Here is a 27,680-nt window from a genome sequence, read left to right as displayed (position 1 = left end):
ACGTTGTCTTGCTACTGTAACTATGATTTTGTTCTCATAATACCATGGAAAATATAAGCGATTGCGGGTTAATAATTTTGTATCTTGTATTAGTTTTGGGAATTTGGAGTTGAATGGTTAAGTGTGAATTAGTGAGGTACAATTCTAATTGGTGCATTTCCAAGTTAGGGGTTTAAAGATTCCTAAAATTGTGCTGTTTCATGTTGATTTTTGTATTCAAGAAACGTCAGTGGTCGCTGGGCGAGTCACTTGGTCGTTGGGCGACTACGTTTATTTCTGATTTTCGTAGTTGTAGTAAAATTGACTTTCCCAACTCTTTAACCGTTGGATTAAGCTCAAACATGGACACTTGGTCCATAACATGCTATTCTTTGTTTTGACAGATCGGATTGTCGATTTGAGGTCTGTAGTTTACAAAATATGTAACACATTACTACAGTATTTTTGGTTTTATAATGATAAATTTTCTTAGAAATTTTGGTGTAAGAATTATGGTTGTGCATAGTACTTGATTGCATGGCATTGCAGGTACTTAAGTGTTGGCACTCACTCATGTGGGATGAACACTATTTTGTGTTGCATGTATGTCATGCTATGGTGAATGCCTGTACACTTATGTGATTATGTGAACCATATGTGCATATGTATGGGATGGTATGATGTGATGTGGGACTTGGACCAGGAGGTGCTTGTTTGTGTCATGAGCGGGTAGGTTCATGGCTAGTGGTGAACACTTGATAATATGAGCGGGGAGGTTCATATTATGATGCTCTCATGTGAGGATACAAGCGAGGAGTTTCGTATGTTCTGTGCTCACACTAGAGGGCTGTTACGAGCGAGGAGCTTTGTAGCCATTGGATCACATGTGTTGGACTACAGGCGGGGAGGTCTGTGGAGTTGGACTACGAGCGGGGAGGTTTGTAGAGGTAGGACCATGAGCAGATAGGTTCATGGATGCATGTTTATCCTAGGTCCGTGGTCAAGTAATTGTGCGACTTGTATGTTAGAAAACCTTCGGCCAGTAAGGTTTTTGACTAAGTATTAACGAAAATTAGGTAGTTGGATGAATTTCTATTTTATTAATTATATTTTTATATTATTACGAGTTCACCCTTTTTGTTTGTGTTCGGCGATGATCGTGTGACTTGTCACACAGGAGCAGATGATATTCCAGATGATGTTGTTGATGCTAAGAGATCGAGAAAAGGCTAACATGAGACTTTTGGCTAAGGATTCTGATTATGTTTTTTTTAAATTCAGTCGATTTATTGGAACTTGTAGTATATTTATGATTTGGCTTATTTAAATTTAAGCGTGTTGAATAATAAATTATAACGTTTGAGTTTTAATTATAAATTATTATTTTTATTTAAGTAATTTCCAGTAGGGACATTACACAATAAACCATAAAGGGATCACCAGCTTCAAGTCAGGTCTGCGCCAAGTTATAGTATTGCTTCTTCACTACAGGCCCTTAATTGAAGATGCTCACTATCTTGTTCACCTTGCTTTTGTTTTGCCCCTCCATGGCCATGAACATCGGCCCCTTGCAAATCCTGCTCTATGACGACGTTTAGTTGAAAACCCCCGTTGATTAACAAAGATCGAAGATTGAACTCGTTGACTTACGAAGAATGCAGCAACATCATGGTGGTTGTTCACCGAAGAAAGAACAAGCTCTCGTATAGGGATGGAGATGCAGACAAAAGAAGGGCTCCCGAAGCGACAACTTTTTGAACGAGGAAGGCGTGATCGAAGGCGAGGAGACATTAATTTCCTATGCAAACATAATTGTGATGTCTCATGAAGTGTTTGTGGTGTTGGTATCGCGCAGCGGAATGACTAGACAATGGTAAAAAACCAAAAGGGGTGAGTATTTATACTTGTTTGGATGAAAAGACCCTATGTCCAGTTGTTAATCTCTCAAAAATGAGATTAACTCAATCACTAAAATAAACCAAACTTACAATCAATGATAAGAAAGATTATGGTTTAGAAAACTTAAATCACACAAGAGATGAAAACACCTCCCTTGAAATCCACAAGGGATGAAAACACCTTCCTTGAATCACACAAGGAATGAACACCTCCTTTGAATCACACAAAGGATGAATGACTTCTCCTAGCAACAACATGAGTACTCAATCACTCAAGATCCCACGTGATGAAAGTTATCGCTCTACCTACACTAGGTTTTTCAAAGTCTTCCCACAGAGACTTCTCAAGTACTTAGACTTCTTTAAATTTTGTATTTGATAATGAAAGCCTACCACTCTATTTATAGAAGCCTATTTACAAAAGCTTGCCTCACTGTCAAAAGAGTCATGGTAAACAATTAAACATAGATTTGCTTCCTCATCAGATTCATTAGAGCTGGATGAGCTTGAAGAAGAACTTGAATTGTTATCCTCCCATTTATTTTTCTTGAAAACATTTTTGCCCTTCTTCTCTTTACCCTTTTTAGCATTTGGGAAGTTCGCTTTTACGTGACCTACTTCCCCACATCCATAGCAATTGAAATTTGAAACAAACTTTTGGTTTTCATTTTTATACCTTTTGTGATGTCCTCTATCTTTGCTTTTCATAAAATTTGTGAACTTCTTTATCATGAGACTCATATTCTCATCATCAGAGTCATAATCTTCTTTGGGGCTTTTGCTTTTGACGACCTCAAACTTAAAGGCAATAATTTTCTTTCTTTCTTGGTCTTTTTCTTCGTTTAATCTGCCCAGTTTAAGCTCGTGCTCCCTCAGTTTTCCAAAGAGAGCCGCCATGGTCATTGTTGCAAGATTTTGTGACTCAGTGATGGTTGTTACCATTGGCTGCGAAGTCCTATTCAAAGATTTAAGAATTTTTATGTTAAGTTCATCAGTATCAAAGGTTTTACCTAGCCCACTAAGATAGTTGACGATGTGTGTGAATTGCTTCTACACATCGTGGATGGTTTCTCCCTACTGCATGAGAAACATTTCATATTCTTGAATCAAAGAGTTATTTCTAGCCCATTTGACATCATCAGTTCCTTCGTGAGTCACGTGTAAAATCTCCGACATTTCTTGGGCACTTGTACAAACTAAAATTCTATAAAATTCATCAAGAGTTAGTGCAGATGATATTATATTTCTAGCCCTATAATTATATTGAGCCCTTCTATTTTCTTCCATAGTCCATTGTGTAAAGGGCTTAGGTTCCTTCAAATTATTAACAATAATAGTAGGAACAAAAAGACCATTTAAAATAGCATCCCAAATACCTCTATCAATAGACTCCAAAAAAATTTACATCCAAACTTTCTAGAAAGGATAATTTTCACCAGTAAAAAGAGGAGGTATGTCAATAGATGCACCTTCAGCAAAAGTTTGGTTTAACCCTACTATTTTCGAAAAATTTGAATAACGAAGAGTGACTAGACAATGGTAAAAAACCAAGAGAGGGTGAATTGGATTTTTATAAAACTTTTCCCTTTTAATATCACAATAAAATAAAGAGAGTAAGGAAGAGAAAATTGCACACAAAGTATTTATACAAGTTCGGATAAAAAAACCCTACGTCTAGTTGTTAATCTCTAAAAAATGAGATTAACTCAATCACTAAAATAAACCAAACTTACAAGCAATGATAAGAAAGATTATGGTTTAGAAAACACCTCTCTTGAATCACACAAAAGATGAAAACAACTCCATTAAAATCCACAAGGGATGAAAACACCTTCCTTGAATCACACAAGGAATGAACACCTCATTTGAATCACACAAAGGATGAATGACTTCTCCTAGCAACAACAGCAACACTCAATCACAAAAGATCCCACTTGATGAAAGTTATCGCTCTACCCACACTAGGTTTTTCAAAGCCTTCCCACAAAGAGTTCTCAAGTACTCAAACTTCTCTAAATTTTGTATTTGATATTGAAAGCCTACCACTCTATTTATAGAAGCTTATTTAGAAATTATGTTAAGAATATGAAAAGTTAAGTCACAATTACCAGTGGTAATCAATTATTTTGAGTCGTTTTTGAAGAGCCAAGTTATAACTGCCAGTGGTAATTGATTATCGTTCGTGGTAATAGATTATCTTAAGTGGATTTTTGAAAAATCAAAGTTTTGAGTTGGTAATCGATTATCATAAGTTTTGATTTTTTCAAAAATTTAGTTTTTCTTAGAGGAGTTGCGAGCTGGCTGTTGTTCTAACAATCTTACAACTAACTAAAGAAAGTTAAGCTTATTACAATAAGAACTTTAAATATAAAATGTACTAGTCTTCAATGTATCTCTTGAATCCAAGAATTCTTTTAAGTCTTCAACATTTTTCCATGAATCATCATTAAGTCTTCCATACTTTATAATTCATCATCATCATCAAAACTCCTTATTGAAGGAAGATGTCCATCTTCTTCCTTTTGTCAACAATCTCCCCCTTTTTGATGATGATCAAAATTTGTTGAAGACTTGTGATATGTAATAAACTTTCCAATAATTAAAATTTGAATAACTGCTCTTATAATTAAAGTTATTTTTACCAATAAAATTTAAATAAATTAATTAATTGATTATAACAAAAATTAATGGTCAAAGAATATTTTATTGTAAAAAATGAAATTTGGTACAAATGTTTTTCAAAAATTAAAATTATTTGTATCAATAAAATTAAAAAAAAAATAATTAATTAACAAAAAAATTTGACAAAAAATAAAATATTAATAATTGGTGATTAAAAAATTATATTATAAAAGAAAGGAAATTTAGGATAAATGTTTTCTTATAATTAAAATATTTTTATTAAATATTTAAATGAATCGTAAAAATATTTTATATTTTCACGGATTGGCTCACCACGAGTCGAGTTGAAAATGAGTGAATCCAGCCCGACTCACTTCATGGTGAGCCATAAATTTATCAACCTGGCTCAACCCATCATGGGTTGGTAGGTCAACCCACATAAAAAAATTATTTATGTGTTTATTTTTAGGTATTCAAATATTTAAATAATTTTTTAAGCAACCCATAAGATGACAATCATAATAACATCAAGAACGAGTGTCTTCATCATGCTCACCACCAATATATGATGAATTATTTTCAAGAAAGTGTCCACATAGTCCAAGAAAACATGACTAACCTTACACATTTTCCATCATTACTATTCAACAAAATATAAAGAAAAAAACTTCACATTTTTGTCATGCTAATTTAGAAAAATTTATTTATAAGACGATTGTTCAAGTAATTTACTATAAATATTATAGTTAAAGATTAAAGTATCAACATATATAACTTGACAACCAATTAATTAAACATTAAAACTATTCAAATATTATTGAAAAACATTATAACATTTAAAAATATGAACTTGTGAACCTATATAATTAGAAGGAGTAAGTAATTATTAAAAAAATTTAAAAGAAAATATAAATGTTATAATTAAATAAAGTTATTTTTGACATCTTTATTTACGATAAATATTGTTATAATTAAAGTTATTTTTGCCAATAGTGAGAAAATATCTAAAATATATGAAAACAAACACCTTTGGAAAAGACCCTTATATACCCATATTTAAATTTTTGATACCTGTCCAATTTTTTGGTTTTTTTGTCATTCTCCTCTTTTAACCCTTTTAACTTTTCCCGCTCTCCATAGATTGAGATTCATCTTTTAGGCTTTTTGACTCAATTTGAAATTTCCTGTCTTTTCTTTCCTTTACATACTCTGCTCCTCATTAGGTAAAATATGAAAGTAGCCCTATCTATTATTTTGACACGTGTCCAAACTTTGGGTTTTTTCGTCATCTACCACTTTTAAGCAATTGATGATTTTAGCCTTACTGTTTTGATGGTCAGCCACTACTCTACTGATAGGACAACAATGAAAGGATTGATGGACGTTCCCAAATCGGTTTCCCGCTCCTTTGGCATTTGCATAACCCACTCAAATTCCCAATCTCCTTTCTAACACAAAAAAACCAATTATCAATCTTCGCGCATAGAACCCCTCACCTTCCATCTCTTTTTCTCCCCAAAACCAATCTTTCTCCTTCTCTTCTCCAATCACACCTTCATCTTCTCCACTTTACAACCAACAATGGAGAAAACCTCCTCTCTATTCACTCAAACGCCGACGAGAGTCCAACGAGCCTCCACGGTCAGTCGAGGTGACGACTTCACCACGCGACCACCATGTTCACTCATCTTCTACCACAATCGACTCCATCCCTAAAATTGCCCACTACCAGACCTTTGTCGGACAGAGACTCCTTTAGTTTCACCTCCATTATCCTTTAGTTTCATTTTTTTTTCTTTATTTTTTGTGCTTATTTTTCCATTATCCTAATTCAAAAATCGTTTCATCGGCCGCAACACGGGTTTGCTGCGTTGCACATTTCAACGAAAAGGAAAACGATGACAATGAGCAGTGGTGGTTCCTTTTGTGAGCGATGATGGTGGAGAGATCGTGGTTCTATGGCAACAGTGGTTCGAAGGGGAAGAGAAGAAAACCCTTTTCTGATTAAAATAAGGTTTGGGTTGGCTGTTATGAAAACCCTTTTTGAAAAACCCTTTCTATTTCGTATTTGTGTTTTCTTAGTTTTGGACGTTGGTGTTTGGTGCTTGGTGCTTGGTTTCTCTAGACCATGTATGTATCTTAGTGTTATGTTTTTAACATTTGTATGTGTTCTTTTTGTTAAAGGTTTGTGTTGGTCAAATGTTTGTGCTTTATATATATTTCTTAAGGGATATGGTATTTAGGTGTTAAAATAGCATGTAAAGGTACATTTTATAATTTATTGTTAAAGTTCTTAACTTTTTAGTTGCTTCTTGGTTCTTTTTCTTTTTATTTTTCTTCCTGTTTGATGGCTTTCATGTACTTGAAGAGTAAAACTTTTTGGGAGATAGTTTTTGAATGTTTCTATCATGTGTTTAGATTATTAAATTTTAAAGTTCTTAACTTTTTCTTTGTTGTTTCTTGGTTATTCTTCTTCCTGTTTGATAGCTTTCATGCACTGGAAGTTTTAGGAAGACAATAGATGCCATTATCGATTTGATGTCATCGTTGTGGACGAGAGTTACAGAGTTATTGATTCTTGATAAGAATCTAAAAATGGAGGTTTATACTGATTATAGAGCCAATGGTTTGTTCTAGCGATGTTGTAGGGGCAAGTTTGCTTGAAAGCAATTTTATCAACAACACATTAATGGTGTTTGGCTTATGCATAAAAGTATGTAGCCTATATCTCAAGCTATGATTCCAGGTTATTGTTCTTTTAATAGTTATACATTTTAATTATCTTTATTATACTATTAACAAATTTGAAAACTTTTGAATATATACTTTAGTTGTCATTTACAATTCTTATATAATAAAAATAAGCTAGAATCTTATTCATTTTATCTACTTAGGAGTCTCTTTAAGAACATGAAATAGGGAAGAGTTAGTAATTAACAAATTTGATTTTGTCTAACGCTACTAGAGTCAACCAGGTACCTGCAAGATTATTTGGAGGGCAAGAAGTGTATGTCCTTGGTATATATGTACTACTTTCAAACTTCATTTTTCTCCAAGCTGATCAAAGTTATACTTATCATATGGGGTTTTTCTTTCATGAGAATCCTATATATGTATTTGTGGTATATTTTTTTTTTCAAAATCATGAATTTTACTAATTCCTTTTGTTAACCTTTACTTACTGTTTTCATAGATTTTAACACCAAAACCTGGAGAAGAAGATTATCTTGATACTTCTTATCTGATGTTTACGCTTTATATCCTATGGGTAAATTTGGTTTAGTTGAAAATATATGCATTTAATTTGTTACTGTAGTTAATTTTTGCTTTCTAATAATGTCTTTAGATGTTTCATATAATATATCAATTTCATATTGTGGACTTTTGATGGTGATGGTAGCTGGTATAACTTCTGGTATTTAACTTACTTAAGTTACTTGATATTCAAATTGTTTGTAAACATATTTAGGTAGAAAAATGATTTCATTTTGGTATTCTTTTCTAATATGTTTTGTCCTTAAATTTGATACCAAAAAATTCACTATTTCTCTCATGTTGGATTAGTCTAGAGTTATTTACTAATATCATTGTTGTTTTCAAGGTGGAAGGGAATCTTATGTGGCTAAAACTAATGAATTGTACAAGTTTGTCTTTGTTGCTTTTTCTGTTTTGCTTCTTTTTTATACATCTAGCAGTGGAGGTAATATATGAATAAGATTTCGTTGATCACATAATATATTGAATTTTAATGTTATACCATGTGGATACATTAACTCCTGGCATAGTGAATTCATAATATTTATGCTATTTGTTTGTTGTTTGTTTCAATGGAGTGGAACCATGGATAATCTGAAGATGGATCATTATTGTTTTTCCCTTGGTTACCACAAATTATGTAGACAATCCTTACCCCACAATTTATTATTCAATGCTTTTTGTGTCAGGTTTATTTGCAATAGCACAAGACCAACCATTCCATTTTCCATCTACTTTTGCCTTTATTCTCAGGGCTTTTTAGGTGTGCATCTTCCCAATTGGCAAATTATCCAACCATCCCTCTCTCTTTCTCTCTTCTCTAGGGGTAATTTCTACCAAATAAATGAACTTTATAGTTATGTTTAAATTGAGGATTGAGATGTTGTAACTAATTTTTGAGTAAAATTATATTTAAGATTATAGTTATGTTTAAAATTGACTCTTTTATATTTCTCTCATGTAATATAAATAATATAACGATAAAAATAAACTTCTACCGATTATTTTTTCGTTGCTTTTAATATTTTTTAAGATTCAATTATCCAATTCATCAAAATTAAGTAGATTAATTTTATTATTAGATTTTGCAAACAGGACTCTAAAATAATTTGATAAACATGTTTCCCTACGCAAATAGCCTTCCAAAATTCCTTTCCAAAAATGCAAAATCATAATAAGAACTATTTACAGTTTTGCAAGATTTATATTTGGACATTCTGCTCTTTATGCTTTTTCTTTTCTTTTCGTAGCCTTAGTATTAATGGGTTTATTTCACGTATTTTGACATGGTCCATTCATGGTTATTTTATATTTTTGTACGTTCTATTATTTTGTATTTTCTAGAGAGCTTACTTTTAAATTTTGTAAATACATATTAATTTTTTAAATTTATAAATTATTTTAAAGTTAATTCTATTTGAAATTTAACTACAAGTTAGGAATGACAAATAAACCTGTTCCATGGGAATTGCTTGAACCTGTTTCTATTTTGACGGAAAATCTTCGCATTAATTGAGTATAGGTATGAAGAATCTCCGATATTTTCAATTAGTCATGGGAATGGTTACGAGGATGTACATATATGTCCCATCCCAACCAAAACCAACTAAAATTATAAAAATATATCATTTATACAAACCAACTAAAACCAACAAGGATCAATACACACGTTAACATTATTATTATTATTAGTTTAAGTATTTTTATAAGTCGCTACTATGAATTTAACTTAAACTTTGTATTTGACAGCTACTTTCTTAACATCAATTTTATGATGTATTTATTATATACGAGACCATAATACACAATATGCCTACATTCTATTTTAACAACAATGGATACACATTTAATTTTAATATAATATACATCTATTTATTTCTACATGTGTTTTTATTTTAACATTTTAACAAATATCATGTACTTATTTTTTACAGGACCATATTACATAATCTACCTACATTGTATTTTAACAACGACTTTGCATGTATATTTTATTTTAATATAATATATAACTCAAAATTATAATTGTAAATTTTAACAATATAACAATATTATTTTATTACACATTACTAATCAATTAGTGAGTTTTATGATATAAAACAAACAAATTCATATTTGATTATTATTTTTTAATCTTATCATTATTATTAATAATATTATTAGCATAATCTATTATTAATATTAATATAACAATAATTATATTATAATAAATTATAATTATATAAACAAATAATTTATTTTAAAAAAATTAATCCAAATAAAAAAAACAACAAAAAAACGACCCGTGCGTAGCCACGGGTCTTATACTAGTTATATTATAAAATAAGGAATTTTGAGATAAATGTTTTTCAATATTTAAAATTATTTTTATGGGTAAAATTTAAACAAATCAATTAATTAACACAAAAATTAAAAAGAAAAATATAATAGTTAGTGATTAAATGCTTTCGTATAATTAAACTTATTTTCATCAATAGAATTTATATGAATGGGCAACAATATTTTATATTATAAAAGAAATAAAATTTGCAAAATTTTTTTTTATAATTAAAGATATTTTTACCAATAAAATTTAAATAAATTAATTAATTAACTATTACAAATATTAAAAGAGTAATAAAATCTAATACTATATACAATTTTGAACTAACAAAATGAAAGTTTTTCAATTAAATAATATATATGACCTACTTCTCTTTTTATTTTTTTTATCTACAAAAGGAATAAACGCTGATGTGTCAAACTCTCAAAATTTTGAACCTAGAAAAAAAATTGAAAAACAAATTAATCTCTCTCTTTTGTAGTTCTCATCGTCCGCTCCTCTCCCTCTTTCGTAGATACCTAATATTTTAATTGAAACTTCTTTCTCTCTCTTTCTCTGTCTTCTCACCTTCTGCCTTCTCACTTCTTTCTCTCTCTTTCTCTATCTCTCTACCTCCGCCTTCTCACTTCTTTCTCTCTCTTTCTCTGTCTCTCTACCTCCGCCTTCTCACTTCTTTCTCTCTCTTTCTCTGTCTCTCTACCTCCGCCTTCTCACTTCTTTCTCACTCACAGACATCCTAAACTGTTCATCTTCTTCTCTGTCTTTAGGATTTCTCTGTCTTTTTTAGCTTCTTCTCTAACATCTTCTTCTCTTTTTATATTTACTTTGATGTTCCGTTCATCTTAAGTTTCTTTTGTTTACAGGCTTCAACTGAAGAGTACAAACACATGCACCTGACATTTTCCGTTCATCTTATGTTTCTTTTGTCGACATCTTATTTTTTTTTGCTTTCTCAAGCGAACAAGTATGGTTCTTTTTATATTTACTGAGATCTAAGTGATTCTTGCCTTGATCTTATGTTTCAGGTGTTTAAATGCTTGAAATGAAGAGTACAACCACATCCATCTATTTTAAACCGCAAAAAATCAAGTATTGGTCGAGCTTTATATTTTTTTTTAGCTTTCTCAATCAAACATTTATTTTTCTTTTTATATTTACTTTGATGTTTCGTTCATCTTATGTTTCTTTTGTTTACAGGCTTGAACTGAAGAGTAGAAACATATGCATCTGAGATCTTTCGTTCATCTTATGTTTCTTTTTGTCGACATCTTATTTTTGTTGGCTTTCTTAAGCGAACATGTATGGTTCTTTTTATATTTACTAAGATCTAAGTGACTCTTGCCTTGATCTTATGTTTCAGGTGTTTAACTGCTTTAAATGAAGAGTACAACCACATCCATCTATTTTAAACCGCAAAAAACTGAGTATTGGTCAAGCTTTATATTTTTTTTAGCTTTCTCTATCAAACAGGTATTTTTCTTTTTATATTTACTTTGATGTTCTGTTCATCTTATGTTTCTTTTGTTTACAGGCTTGAACTGAAGAGTAGAAACACATGCATATGAGATTTTTCGTTCATCTTATGTTTCTTTTCTCGACATCTTATTTTTGTTGGCTTTCTCAAGCAAACATGTATGGTTCTTTTTATATTTACTGATATCTAAGTGAGTCTTGCCTTGATCTTATGTTTCAGGTGTTTAACTGCTTTAAATGAAGTGTACAACCACATCCATCTGTTTTAAACCACAAAAAACCGAGTATTGGTCGTGCTTTATATTTTTTTTAGCTTTCTCTATCAAACAGGTATTTTTCTTTTTATATTTACTTTGATGTTCCGTTCATCTTATGTTTCTTTTGTTTACAGGCTTGAACTGAAGACTACAAATACATGCATCTGAGAATTTCTGTTCATCTTATGTTTCTTTTGTCGACATCTTATTTTTTTTTCTCTTTCTCAAGCGAACAGTTATGGTTGTACTGAGATCTAACTGATTCTTGCCTTGATCTTGTGTTTCAAGTGTTTAAATGCTTGAAATGAAGAGTACAACCATGCAAGTGTTTTAAAGAACAAAGAACTCAGTCTTTGTCGCTACAAAAATGAAGTGTTATTTAAAGTTTATGAATACATTCATCTTTGTGAAGGAAACAGGTAAATTTTGTTTCTGTATTTAGTTTGCTCTAAGTGATTCTTTCGTTCGTTGTTGGTTTTTGTTGTTTACAGGCTTGAAATTACATGTTCAAAGACTGACATCTTTTTTAAAAACAAAGAACTCATTATTTGTTGTTGCATAAATGAACTTTATAATAACATTATGACTACATCTCAGCTTTGTTCATGTCGTTATTTGTTCTTATTTTTAATGTTTTTCGATTCTTTGTTTAACATGTTCACAAATCTTTGTATTCTCTTCTCATGGCTACTTTCCGTTTTTTACGACATCTGAAATATTTTTAGATATTTGATTTTATGTAAAAAAATCAGTTCACAAATCTTTAATTATTTATTTATTTATTTTATTATTTCAACCATATTATTTTAATTCGTACTTTTTATTCACTTTTATATTCACAAGTAATTGCATTAATTATGATGCACGTTGTCCAGTAAGTACGAACTCTTCCAATAGTAATGACTTTTCCTTTTCTCTTTCTATATATTGGCGACTACAAAGTGACAAATCTTATTTCTCTTTTGTGACCCATTTTCTTCTCTTAAAATTATTCTTCATCCCCACTCTGTTCTCAAACAATGGAATCCGTGCCCACACCACAATCCATACTTTCTGGCAAAATGCTTGGCAGATTCATTACTATGTTGTTGAAAGACCAGGTATTATTTTTATTCCTTCACATTCCTTTATATTCTTTATTTGTATTTCTTTATTCTAAACTTCCTTATCTTTGAAGGATTTTGGACACGTCGACCGGCTCTTCATAATACGTAATTGGAAGGACCTTGGTTCACAGTGGACCATTGTTGATTACGATAGGAATGTTCATAATGTTACATACAACATGAATATTCACACTCCAATGATCACCCAAGGCTGGAATGATTTAATATCTTTTTATGCAGATCAATCTGACAAATTGATTGTCTTCAAATATTTCGAAAATTCTTCTTTCCAACTCCACGTCTCTAAACGTGCTTGCGACTCAACATTGAAAGCCAACTTCTTCAACACTCTTTCCATCCGTCGTCCTCTACATATGTCAAACTTAATTCATTTTGAAGTTGAACTATCCACATACTATTGTCAAGCCAGCCACTTGGTTAGTTTTAATTTTTTTTTTATTTATTTACATGGCTTCTTAATAAGTAAGATCTTTTATCCTTTTTTTTGCAATATTTGAAAAAAGAATTTGCTAGTTATTTTAAAAACAGTGGACTTAGATCTGTTGTTCTACACAGACCAAGGGGAGAAGTTGAATGTAAATTGATCATAAGACGTAATTCTGTTAAGATTGGAACTGGCTGGAAAAAAAGTTGTAATCTTCAACAACTTTCTGCAGAGGATCATCGTGAGCTGTTTTTTGAAGTTGAAGGTGACAGAACAAGCATCCATATCAAAGTTTTGTATCCATTAATTTGGTTTTAAATTTTAACATTTTGTATTTTATTTTTGTTAATCTTATATATATATATATATATATATATATATATATATATATGAATATATAAGAAGATTTGAAGTGGACTTATATTTTGTATGCACTTATTATATATATTACTATCTATGTTTGCTTTTAAAGATTTATTGTGTATGAAGTTAATTGTTTTTTTTCGTTTTATGTTGACGAGTTTTTTAAACGTAATTATTATAATTTTTAAGTTTTTTATCAAATAGATTAAACACTATTATATGTTTATCAAATAAATCTAATACATTTAAAAATCAGAACTTTTAAGAAAGTACTAATTATTGTTAATTAGATAAATAAATTCATTCAAATTAATTGTCATTAGATATTAGTCATTAATTTCTTTGCAGAGAACCATTTAACGTAAATATTAATTATAAAGTTTTAAAACATTCGCATTCCAAGATCATTGTATAAAAATCTTTAAATCTTTAATTTTTAATATATTAGAGAAGTATGAAACATTGTAACGCATTGGAAATCACAATGTATCATTAACACGACTCACTGCAGCCCTCTTCGTTTTACCAAACATTCTATATTCCATGGAGTAAAAATAATTCTTTTAATTACTTTAAAATCAACGTGTCTATTAGTATTTCCCGCATTAATTTTTGCACTGCTCGAGATAATGATGATTAAACTGCTCCATCATCTCCCACACTTATTCATTATTTGAACGGATTCAGATCATTAAATTAATTACGATTTCCGATTCCAAGAGACGTTTAAGTTTTTTGTCATTATGTTTTTCACTTCTCACGAGAATGATGATTGCACTGTCTGTTGCACCGCCATACCTTTCTCATTGTGCAGACTCTTCAACTGCTATACTTAATAGTTTTTTCACGATTACTCCAATTCACATTTCAGAAGTCATATACATCTCTAAATTTGAACTTATCTTCTCTGCTTCACATTAACACCCATACACTGCGATTACCAGCCATACACTACGATTTCAAGAACTTCTTATCCATTACAGAAAGGTATCACTGTTAAACTCTTCAATTTGTATGAACAACACCCTTTTATGAACTATACTTCTCTTCATCTGCTATATCTTCTCGCCATCTTTCTTTCATTTTAAAAGACTCGTGTTTTTAACCATTTCTTTCCAATTAACAAAACCTATGCATGTTTTTATAACCAGACGTTTTTATAATCGGTTCTGTTCATCATCTTTCTTTCATTTTTCTAACCAGACATTTTTATAATCGGTTTTGTTCATCATCTTTCTTTCATTTTTTTAACCAGACGTTTTTATAATCTGTTTTGTTCATCATCTTCAACAATTTCTTCTACATTTTTAGAGTTTGGTTTTTTTTTGCCAAAAAAAAAAACCTATCTTACCAATTTAACAGATGACCACTAAGCAATGCATCCTTGGTGAACAATCCATACTTGCCTCAAAGTGGAAGGGTGGATTCTTTACAATTTTCATCGAAGACCAGGTTTTTCTGAACTTGCTTCTTATAGATTATTTACCATTATTGTTCTTTGATTTTCTTTAACTAATATTTCTTTTTTATATTGCTTTTATTTACAAGGATTTTGCGTTCGTCAACCGATTGTTTGTCATTCAATTAGGCCATGAACTAGGGCCACGTTGGACTATTTCTGATAACAATGGTAATGTTCACCATATTACCTTCAACATGAATACTTATGGTCCGCGAATTACTTATGGCTGGGTTGATATAAGAAAGTTTTATCAAGTAAAACCACCCAAACTATGTTATTTAAGGCATACTAGAAATTTTGCTTTTGAAATACACTTTTACGATCACTGTTCAGAATCAACTGTCCATAAATTCCTAAGTCATGTTTGAACAAATGCTCCTCTGATAAGGTCCAAGTTAATTCATTTTGAGTTCCAGCTTTCTAAGTACAACTGCAAAGCAAGCTTTTTGGTGATTTTTTTTCTTTCTTTTGTTCAATTTTTAGAATCTGTACACAAAACTTCATGTATTCTTTTTAACTTTGACACATCAAAAATCATTTCTTTTTTATATTATTTCTTCTATTTTTTATTTGCAGGATTTAAATTCAGACTTACGTAAATATTTTCGCAACAGTCAGCTCTCAGACATTGTGCTTTACGGTCCAAAGGCACGAGTTGAATGCAAGTTGTTGATTAGAGCTAGATCAGTGAAGATAGGAAGTGGATGGAAACGATTTTGTGAAGTTCATGGACTGGAGGCAAAAGATTTAATTCTTTTTTAGGTTGACGGTGAACAAGCAAGCAAGGATGTCAATGTTCTTCTTAATATAAATGATTATTATTATCGCCTATGAAGAATCGATAAACAATATTACTTAACAGATTCATAATCTGTAATTTTTGTATCAATTATTATGGTTTATTATTATATTATATATATGTATATGTTTAACTATTTGTATTTTCAACTTTTGCAAAGTTATTTAATGTTAACTGCTCCATATCTTCTTCCATATACGAAAATATTTGGCATTTAATTACTGTCAGACACAAAAATGTCATATCATCTCTCTGCATTTTTAAAATTTATTATATTAATTTAAATATAACACTTTCCAGAAGATTTTTCATACACATCCCTTATAATACTTATTTTAATTTCTAAATATTTCAAAAACTTTTCAAATATGGTTTTTCAATGTCAATTGATATGACATTTTCCAATGCTTGATTATCTTTGTGTATCTTCCACCTTCCACGAGATTTTTTTTGCTGTAACCATCCGTCATTTCATTACATATTTAATTGTACGATTTATATTATTTTTTATTAAAATATTTAACGTTATTAACTTAAATAATCCAACACAGTTGCTTCTCCTCGAAGTTTCTAGGTCTTTTGTACACCACACTTTTTTTTGACTTTTTGTAGAATTATTCATCCAGACCACGTTTCACAGCCATTAATGGATTCTTACAAGCCATTAATGTTTCCAGTCATCAAAGGTATGTACTTCATTTGTTTTTATATACAAATATAATAGTTTTGCTATACAGAAGAAAGGAAATGAGCTTTGCAGTTCTGAGTTTTCGTCTAAGTAATTAGAGTTTGCTATAACTTTTTTCTACATTTCTTCTTTCGTGAATGCTTTATACACTAGTATGTATTTGCAGATTTTCATTCTTTCCACATTATTGATTCAATTAATGGTTCACTGCTCAATGCATCATGCCAACAATTTATGTAGACACTTTAAAGTAATTTGTTTCATGCTTCATCTTCATCAGAATGCTTTTCTATTCATTTTCCTTTTCTATGAAACCTGTGAATAAATCAATATGATTATTTAATTTCTTCTGACATCAATAACTGTTTTTTGCAGTTTTCACCAATATATATTGGCATATGGTTATCAGCGTATGGTTATCAATTTCTCAAAAGGTTACTACTCCATGTTTGAAGAGTCCTTATTTGAATATTTTGTACTTTTTGCTTTCTTCTACCATTTCAAATTTTATCAGCGACTAACATCTGAACCTTTATTTTTTCAAAAATTGTCATATCCATGTTTTGATTAATCCTTACACTTCTTTTACTCTCCTTTGACCAATCAAAAATATATTCTTCTATAGGTGCTTTGAACCTTTTATTTAGTTCTATTTTTTTTAGTTGTATGAATTACATTTTTGTCTTATTAGTTCCTATTTTCTCTATGTGAGTATAAATATGCCACGAATCTAATACTGACTTTTTTACTTCTCATTTTTCAGTATTGTTGTTGTGAGTTCAACATGTCTCTCTGTGAAGTTCCAAACCAAAGCCAGAACATAAGCGAAGTAACTCCATAGAAGGAAAACTGGAATATCATCATTAGGGTCATTTGTTCATGGTTTGTTCCTGATTTCAGTAAACAGAGGTGTCCTTTTTCCATGGAGTTGGTTATTCAAGACAAAGAGGTTATTATTCATGTAATTCTTGACATGCTTCCATCAGACGTACTTTAGTTTACAAATTCGAATGAATAAAATATATGTATGTTAAACATATTTATAGTTATATTTATATATCTTCTATTGATCTGTTTCAGGGTTCTAAAATACATGCTTCAATTAGACGTACTCTAATTTACAAATTTCAGAATGATATTTCTGAAGGCCATGTTTATGCCATACAAAATTTCAGTGTGGCTCCGAATTCTGGAATATACAGAACTATACACCACCCTTATAAGATAAATTTCCAGTTTGGTACAAAAGTTTCTTTGCTTAATGTTAACTTGGTTCCTGATATGAAATCATAATACACACCTTTGTCCTTATTGACAACCACTGGATTTGATACTGATTATTTAGTTGGTAAGTTAATATTTTTAGTTCTTCTACCATTCATATTTTTTTTAAAACATTTATTGTTAAAGTATATGATATAACATTTATGAATGGTATTTTAGATATCTTTGGATTACTGGTCGGAGTGGGGACTGAAAGAGAATTGCAAGTTGATGGAAAGACAACAAAATTAAATGTCATAGCAATAGAAGCTGATGGGTATTCTATATCTATACTATACTACATTCCTTTTATATTTCTATTCAAATAATGATTTCACATAACATTTATTGAATCTTTAGGTTTCGAATAGTATGTACTTTGTTTGGTATTTATGTAGATGAACTGAATGTATTTCTTTCAAGTGGATAAGTACAACATGCTGCTGTAAGTATAGAATTTACGAAAGTCAAAACTTTTCAAGATAAAATTTTGTTATTACTTTTACAAAGTAGTTAGTACTACTTATTCCATGTTACTCTCACATACACTATATTTTTAAATATAGATAAGGTTCAAGTTCAAAATTGTAAGTTCTGCACCCGTATTAAGTACAATGTTAACTTCAAGGAAGCATCAGAACTTAAATCAAGGTAATATTCAAATTGTTCTTCAGTTTTGTCAAACTTTATAATCCATTTTGGTAACTATATTTTGGTATCTTTATAATGCAAGATTATCCTTCATTACCTCAACTTGATCTTTCAGATCTATATACATGCAATAATAGATTTATTGTTTATGAGAACAACTATATTTTGTATTCCACAAAATGTTTTGAGAACAACGAATCTCCCTCTCAAGGATTAACGCAACTTTCTCAGAGTTCCAAAATTAATGTGGAAGATGACTTTTTAACACTTACACCTAAGACCATCATTCAAGGTCTAAAAGATTGTAAAGAGGTTAGAATCATTTTTTTTATTTTTTTATCAATTTTTGTTGTTCATAATAATGTCTTCATTAATCTTTTTTATATTGAAAGGTCACCACTTACATATTGTTTGGAACAATTAAGCATATTTTGGGTGACGATGACTGGTGGTATACTGCTTGTTTGTGCAACAAAGCTGTTTATCCAGATTCCAAGATGTTCTTTTGTGAGAAGTGTAACAAACATGTTATAAAAGTCTTTCCAAGGTTAACTTATGATTTATTAATATTAATGTGAATTAAAAACAACATTGTAATTACAACTTTTGTTCATTAATTTTTTTATTCAATTTTCAGATATAGGATTAAGATCTGAGTTATTGTCTCTTCCGATTCAACCATATTTGTCCTGTTTGATAGGGATGCAACCACCATTTTCAAAAAAACTTGTGCTAATATGTTAGACACTTATGATAAGGTATACTCTTCAATATATCCACTTATATATGTACATACACAATTTTTCTGCAAATGATATTAAATTATTTTGTTTTTGTAGATTAATGCTTCTGGAAATTTGCCAAAGGAGTTTGATGAGTTAGTTGATAAAAGTCTGTTGTTTAAAGTCGAAAGTAGGAACGATCAAAATTTCAAACTTGAGCAGTCTTTCAGAGTGAAGAAAGTATGTGTTGATGATGATATAATTCAACAATTCAATGATTCTTCCATGAAATCTGTGGTAAGATATAATTTCCGATGTAATTTGGTAGATTAAAGATTTCAGTTATCTTTGTCTTTTTTATAATCTCATTTTTTATACCTATTTGAAGGATGTTTATGCTGAGAATGGTGAGTTTAGCAGGGAAAAAATGCGTGTAGTCAATGAGTCCACCGTTCATATTGCAGAGGTATAGAAATGATATAAATTTTATTTTTAACGAATGTCTTATTGTATTAACTTTATTAATGTTATCAATTTTTAACATGTACTGTAGGATTTATTAGTCCGATTTACCAAAGAAACAATTGAGTCTGCATCCCAATCACCTCACCTAATCGAAGATAATCCAACCAATGATGATGCTAACAGTTCACTTAAGAGAGAATCTGGAAAGAAGACTGCATCACTTGACTCCATCGAAGAAGACAATGTTCCATTGAAGCTTCTAAAAAGAAATATTAAGAAGGAAAAACCAGTTAATTGAGATATGATTTTAGTTATTCTATTTCAAGACATTTTTTTTTATGTCTTTCATTTTGGGGCTGTAATATGTCTACGCATCATTTTGTCTTTAATTTCATCTGAACTACAACTTCTATGATCAATTTGATGATAACTATATTATGCGCTTATTGGTTACAATATTTAGAATTATATTTTTTTCATACGTTGGTCCATAAGATATTGTTGACATTTTTCAATTTTTGTCAACAAATATGACTGCCAGCTACATCAAAACTTATCAAAATTGATGTTATTTTGTAGCATGATGTAATTAAAGTCATAAACACAAAACTTTAGTGAAAAAGGAACATATATTTTGTGAAAAAGATATTTTTGTGAAAACTTTTGTGACTCATAAATAACATATATCTATTTTTTCTGAAAACAGAATTTATAAATGTTGATTTTTTATATAAATTCCTTTTCATAAATAAGATAAATCTGACAAAGCAATTATCTGTTGACAGATTTTAAGTTGTCACAACAGAATTGGATGCCATATACAATTTTGAGTTAGTTATCTTCTATTCATTCCTAACTTATTAAATATTGTCCATTCAAATTATATATATATATATATATATATATATATATATATATATATATATAAATTGGAATGAAATATTATATTTTAACTTAGTACGTCGATTTATATTAGATTAATCCTAATATTATATTTTAACTTAGTACCTCGATTTATGTTATTGTATTATATTATCAAGATTTTATGTTATATATAAATATCTAAATATCTAAACTTCAGAGGTTGAAATATAGTTGGAAAATTGTTATATATTATTATATTATGATATTTTATAGCATAATAGAATCATTTAATATATCTTTAGTAACGTTGTATCTTTGTAATGTTATATTCTCTTTTTAATCGTCTGCTTGTTTGCCAAGGCAGTAATAATTACATTACTGTTTAAGAATCTAATTGTAATCGTCCCGTCTTTTCATGTGTCATTTATCTTTTATAAATATTCATCTCCATTCTACCATCAAGATCACACTTAAAGATCAGTTCAATCATATTCTACATTTCCAACTCTTTTTGTACTATCACTCTCAAAGTCGAAGCAAATGGAATACAACTTCAATGAAGAAGACGTTATTAATAGAATGAGTAGGTACCGGTTCTCTATTATTCACCTTCAGGACGAGGTACGTTCTTCGTCAATTCTTTCAGACATTTTTTCTTTTACAAGAACTCTTCTACTCTTTTTATTTGTGTGACGGATTTCAAATGAATATCCTCATTTTGACCTTAACTAATCTATGTTTTTGTTAAAAAAATTCTATCTTTGGAGGCTGTTGGTTTTGTGGATCATGCATTCGCCATTCTTTATGATGACGATCTTGAGCGTCAATGGACTTTAACAGATGTCGAAGGGAATAAACATATGGTCACTTATAACAAGAATTTACAAAAACCAATGCTAATTGGAGGATGGACTGAATTAAGGCACCTTTATCAACTACACAATTTCCACACTATTTATTTTGGATATGTCGGTCATTCTTGCTTCCACATCACTGTTTTTCCCAGTAAATGCAAACCTTTGTCTATTGCACAGTTTCTTAAAAGAATTGAGGCAGATGAACCCTTTTCAATGGACTGAAGTTACATTTCTGCATATTTCTGAATCCAAACCAATGCAATGCTAGCCATCTGAATGTTTTAGGATTTGCCAGTTGATTTTGGCAATTATCTTCGTCAAGGAAGATTTAAATACATTTTTCTTTATGGACCGCGCAAAATAGTCAAGTGCAAACAATTGTTGAGAAATCATCCCAAGAAGTCTAGCAAAATTGGAAGTGGCTGGAAGGAATTTTGTACTGCTCATGGATTTCATCAAACTATTGACTTGGTGTTTGAAGTTGACCACATGAAAAGCAATCAGAATGCCAAAGTGCTTACATATTGTAATTTTTAATTTACAGTTAGTTTTTTGGTGTTATTTGGAACTGCCGAGTATAAATAGTTTTGTTTTTATGTCTGCTACTTATGTAGTTGTCAACCTACAAGTTTTTATATTTTTAGCAATGCATATGTATAGTTCTATTTTCTTATGAATGAAATTTCTTTGAAGCTTCTCTCAAATTCTATGAATGCAAATAAAAATTTAATTAAACATTGATTTAAAGTGAGACATGTTATGGTATGATATTCATAAATATAATAATTTACTTTTATAATTAAAATGAAATATATATGATGGTATTGAAAGATGAAAAGTTGGACGATGGATTTTGGTCTGTTCTATATAATTATTGTATATTTCATTCCTATATTAACATATAAGCAATATTAATTGAACTTCTTTTAATGTAAATATTCAACTTCAATTCCGATTTATGTTTCTGTTGTCTGTTATTATATTTTTAATACTTATGTATCAGATGTATGGATGTATGTTGCTTTAGTATGTGCATACACTGATTGTATGTTATCATTTTCACACATAATGAGGTTAAAATTCCAGATACTTCCTATGAAGCAGTCCTCTTTGTTGTACTATATATAGTACTGCATAAAAAAGACGTCTTATTGTACCTACATAAAAAGCAAATGTTTTGTTAGTTGCAAGAACAAATCAACTCTGAAAGAAGTGCTATATATATGAATGATTCTGATCTATTAACACTCAGCACTGCATGCTCTTTCTATTTTTAATCTTTGTCTACTGCTAAAAACTTTTTGTACTCTTACAAGTGTTTCCTATTATAATTACAAATATTTCTGTTTCCACAATTGTGATTAGAGGTACAATGTACCCCAAAAAGTTTAACAAAGACATTCACGAATATAGTAATAAAACAGTAAACACTTTTGCATCCATTGAGTCAATTTATCTTTGTTTTTGCTTCTTCCATTATAACCTTTGAAAGTATTCCATATTTTTTTGGTACTGTAATGGAGCAAAACGATTGTAAAAATGCAAGGCTAAGAAGGAAGCTGGTGATACAACAAATGTTCAATGCAAGAAGTAATCAAGATTCATGTAAGTGTCTAACATCTTACTTAAAGCATTTATCTTCCCAAATTCTTCATCAAAAATTTATTTACAAATCATGCATTTCTATCTTTGTATGTTTTTTTATGTTGCAGATGACAAAGAAAAGAATGCAAGAGAGAAAACTAAATTTGCAAACCATTCTTCTCAAAGTAACAAAATTTCAGGATTTATTTTTATAATTATATTTGTAAATGTATGTTTTGGATTGTAACTTTACAACACAAATGCATAATCAAACATCTTTGTTGTTTTAATCACAGTTCAAACAATTGTATCTGAAAAATCATTTTAGAAAAATATACACAGGAAGCCATTACAAGAGTTGGATATTAGTAAGTATTCTTTTTTTAAGCTATCTCTTTACAGATTGTTGTTAAATGAATCACTGAAGTATTGTTGTTTATTGTTTTAATGACAATGCTTCTACAATAATCCTTTTTCAGATGTTGACAACAACAACCTTCATAATATGAATTCAATATTTCACAGAGAAATTGGTCAGTTTTCAAGTTCTTCCAGTACTTTATTTCAACATTGTTTTTGAATAATATTAATTTAGTCTCACTTTAAACTAAGCTTCATTTCAATGCAGTACTTGACAACAATATATCAAGTTGTTCAAGTACTTTAGTTCAACAACACATCCAAAAAAAAATTGTATCACTTCACAATCTGCAGCTTCTACTTTAACATACAATAGTCTTTTCGGTATATTTTTACATTCATCTTAATTTCTTATATACCTATTGTAATTGGATGAAACTGACAAATTTTAAATTTATATCAATGTTTTTGAATGACTACAGTTCTTAACAATAACAGTCAGAGTTATGGACAAAATAATTACAATTGCAGTGCAGGTAAGTATTCATACTCACAATGCCAAGTTGTAAGACAATTGTTTTCTGCTCTTTTGCATAACCAACAAGTCATCACAAGTTTCATGACCTCTCATCCCTCCATTTATCAAGCATATGCATAACCAACAAGTCATCACATGTTTCATGACATTTTATGCACACATATAATTATAAAATCACCTCACACAACCACACATACATGCAGAATAAAATATTTAATTAAAACATCACACTAATGGCATACACAGGATTCAAACCTAAGACCTCTCTACACTTCTCATCACGCTCAACCACTTGAGCTACCATTACTCCTTTGCTATGATTTGACAAACTAATTCTCTTATATTTATCTATATTCCACAGTTATGGATAATGAAATATTTGTTCTTTATTTAATTTTTCCTGGGTCTTAAAGCTATTTCATTAGTTTTAGGGTTTTGATTTAGGATTTTGCTTTTTACTCAATTGTTTGATATGATTTTAGTTACTATTTTCAATTAAGATCAATTTGAATCATTTTGTATCATTACATCATTGATTCACCCATTCCATGGTCATATACAAGCATGTCCTGTACATTTCACACATGTACACTCATTTGCCCTTTTTATATTGTGATTTTATGAATATAATTCTTTCATTTCATTTCTAGTAGTTAATTTAATTTAATTCGTCCATTAGGAGCATCTCACATGTTTAGGTTGTGTGTAGAATAGTTGCATTACATATCTCACATCCATAGCTTACTTTAGCATTTTCTCGAAACACCATGCATGCATTTTGATTCTCAAGTTTTTCATCAAACAGTTTGCATACATGCATTTCTATATCAGTTTTAGTTAATTTTAGTATTACTTTGATTAGATTTAATCCAATTACACAAAACACACAAAAAAGTCATTCAAAACTCATCGAACTTTAAATGGTATTCTGCCTTGGTTCTATTCACAATTGAAGCATAATGTAGACCTTTTTGTCTCGGATTGGAACCGAGGCAGAAAGTCTACCCTTTTTTAATTCGCTCTAATATGCCCTGGGTATGGAACTGGTGCCAAAGAACTAAAATAACCGCAACCAAAACCCTTTCCTGTACTGTTGTTGTAAGATTGGCCATAAAGACAAACTTCTCAAACAACACTCAAACACTAAAAGTCTCTACATATGTTGTCGTGTTATTCATGCAATCAACAATACAGTTTATAAACTCACATTTGGCTTCTTTTTTTTCCAAGTCTTACTAACTACTTACTATGACACAATAATGACCATCAGCCATACAATAAACTCCTGATCGTTGTTTTAAAAACAGACAAAAATGAATAACACATTATTTACCCATAAAACTGCAACCGCTAACACATTAACTTCCAATATAACTACCCATTTAAGTTTATTCCAACCCAACACGTTATGTGTGTTTCCATGTTGATATTAGAACATACCCAATGATAGATTTAACTGATGGGAGAAGTTCATCTTCACCATATAATATAGGTGATTAAGAATGTTTTTACATATTGTTTTTTAATTACTTATTCCAGATTACGTTACAAAAAACATAAAAGACTACTAAGTTTTAAGTAAGAACAATATAATGATAAGCTTCGTAAGATAACTAGTCTCTAGTATGTCTAAATTCATTCACTACATTCATTTAAACACATCAAATGCGACAAATTTATGAAATCCACAGAACGACAAACAACCCAAATAAAAACAAATTATTCTTGAAGTGAAAACTGACAATATTTAAGAAAAACGAAGACATAACTAATATAGAAAAAGCATTGTAAAGATAGGTAGGCTTCTCGGTTCCTTCTAGGTTGGACTGAGTTGCTCTTAGATAAGCTAACTCTTAGAGCAATCAAAGTTTTCCTTTAATTATTCAACTTGCCATTATACTAATTATAACCAGGCCTATTGTTTTTCATGTAATCAACGAACTGATTCACGTATTTTTCTTGTAGTTGTTTGTCCCCAACTATTTTACTCATCTCTTGTGCTTCACTTCTAAAACATTTCCCTTCCTCTTCCAACATCACTGATGTCAGTGCCTTGGCCACTGAATCCCTAGTGAACTTGAAATCATGCTCATTTCTGTGTACTTTAAGCCCTACCTTCTTCTCCTCCATAAACGTTGCAATCGGCCATTGATCATATTGGAAGGGCAACATAACAAGTGGGCACCCAACTTGGAGACCCTCTATCACTGAACTCCAACCACAGTGAGTGAAGAATGCTCCAACAGATTTGTGTGCTAAAATCCTGGACTGAGGTGCCCATCTTCTCCACATCATTCCCCTTTTTGACTCATTCTCAATCCAATCCTGTGACTCATCACTACCACCTGAAGTGTTTTGGCTTTTATTCTTCACACTCCAAAAAAAGGAAAACCAGACAATTCTAATCCCATAGCAATTTCAGTGAAGTCTTCATTACTCATTGGGACTTCAGTTCCAAATGCTACATAGATCACTGACCCCTTTTCCCATTTATCTAACCAATTAAGGATAGTGTGCCAGTTGTGGTCATTGTTATCTTCTGGCGAAGGTGGCAACAACCCAATTGGAATTACCAACTTCCCTGATGAACTTTCAAGCGATTTGACAAACTCACCATCAATCTCCATGCAGCTTCTTGTAGCGATAACTTGAGCACCTTTCAGGGTTTCGAAGAACCGATTCACTTCCTTAGGCTTGGAACTCTGATCCACTTCGTTCCTCTGATGCACCCCGAGCAAAAGTTTGGCTTCCGGAGATTGCATACTCTTGTTTCCCTTAAACAACTCCAAAGCAAAAGACGTTGCACATGCAGCATAAATGGAAAGAAATATACATGGGATACCTAGTTTGGAAGATAATGGGGGCAACCAGTGTGGTGCAAAGTCGCATATGACCCAATCCGGGGTGCTCTTCTCCAGAAATTTAGTTAAAGGTTCTTCAAGCGCATCATAAGCCTGGGAGAGATATCGACCCAAGTGCTGAGGAATGTCCATTGTGTTCTCTGCATTTTCAGGGAGTTCATCAACGTGGGGAAGTGGGAATTCTATCAGATTCAACCAAGGTTTCAAACTTTCAGGTAGTTTAGGGAGGCGATGGATGTTTCTAGGTGTGGAAATGAAGGAAATTTTGTGACCCTTTTGAGCTATGAGCTTTGCAAGCTCCAAAAATGGGACAAGGTGTCCAAAAGCTAGCCATGGAAACACAACAATGTGCAGTTCCTTATCCGCCATGGATATGCTACTGGTTATGCACGCCTTTCGTTAACATATATATTTATATGAATATTAGAAGAAATAATATTGGACAAAACAGGTGCATTTATGTTTAGATCGATATTTAAAAAAGCTTTGTGTGATATCTTGGACCTTCTAGGTTGAACCAAACTGATCCAATTTGATTTAGATCCCCATTTTTAGGATCTTGGTGGTGTTGCACTTCCTTGAAATTTCCACCGCTCTGCATATATATTTATTTATCTATATGAACGTTTTTGTTAGGTGGTGCTTGACTTTACCTTTAGTTATTATTTTCTCTGTTAGCATCTGTCAAAGTCAATCAAATTGCGATGCTTAACGGTCAAGACCAAGTCAAAGCGGTTACTGCAGAATAATTTCTTTTCTGCTCTTCTGTACCAGTATATATATATTTTATACTTTTCCCTTTCTTACTCACTTTTTTTCGCTGTAACGACAAAACGTTTACCCAC

The 27,680-nt window shown here is 30.7% G+C and overlaps 1 long non-coding RNA gene and 2 pseudogenes across 1 annotated transcript; 1 reads left to right on the top strand and 2 right to left on the bottom strand.

Annotated features, from left to right (window-relative positions):
* The first annotated feature begins 5,840 nt into the window (after positions 1-5,840).
* On the top strand, positions 5,841-8,758 carry LOC146881776 (uncharacterized). The gene is made up of 2 exons (XR_014986463.1): positions 5,841-6,513; positions 6,987-8,758. It is a non-coding gene; the product is annotated as an uncharacterized LOC146881776 (long non-coding RNA).
* Positions 8,759-25,748: 16,990 nt separating this feature from the next.
* LOC146881775 (putative UDP-rhamnose:rhamnosyltransferase 1 pseudogene) lies at positions 25,749-26,335 on the bottom strand (annotated as a pseudogene).
* Positions 26,336-26,343: 8 nt separating this feature from the next.
* LOC114170287 (putative UDP-rhamnose:rhamnosyltransferase 1 pseudogene) lies at positions 26,344-27,216 on the bottom strand (annotated as a pseudogene).
* Positions 27,217-27,680: the final 464 nt, after the last annotated feature.

The sequence above is a fragment of the Vigna unguiculata genome, chromosome 11 (assembly GCF_037176805.1).
Source record: "Vigna unguiculata cultivar grain cowpea cultivar isolate G323 ecotype 2 chromosome 11, ASM3717680v1, whole genome shotgun sequence".
NCBI classification, from domain to species: Eukaryota; Viridiplantae; Streptophyta; class Magnoliopsida; order Fabales; family Fabaceae; genus Vigna; species Vigna unguiculata.
This window is presented reverse-complemented; position numbering and strand designations above follow the sequence as displayed.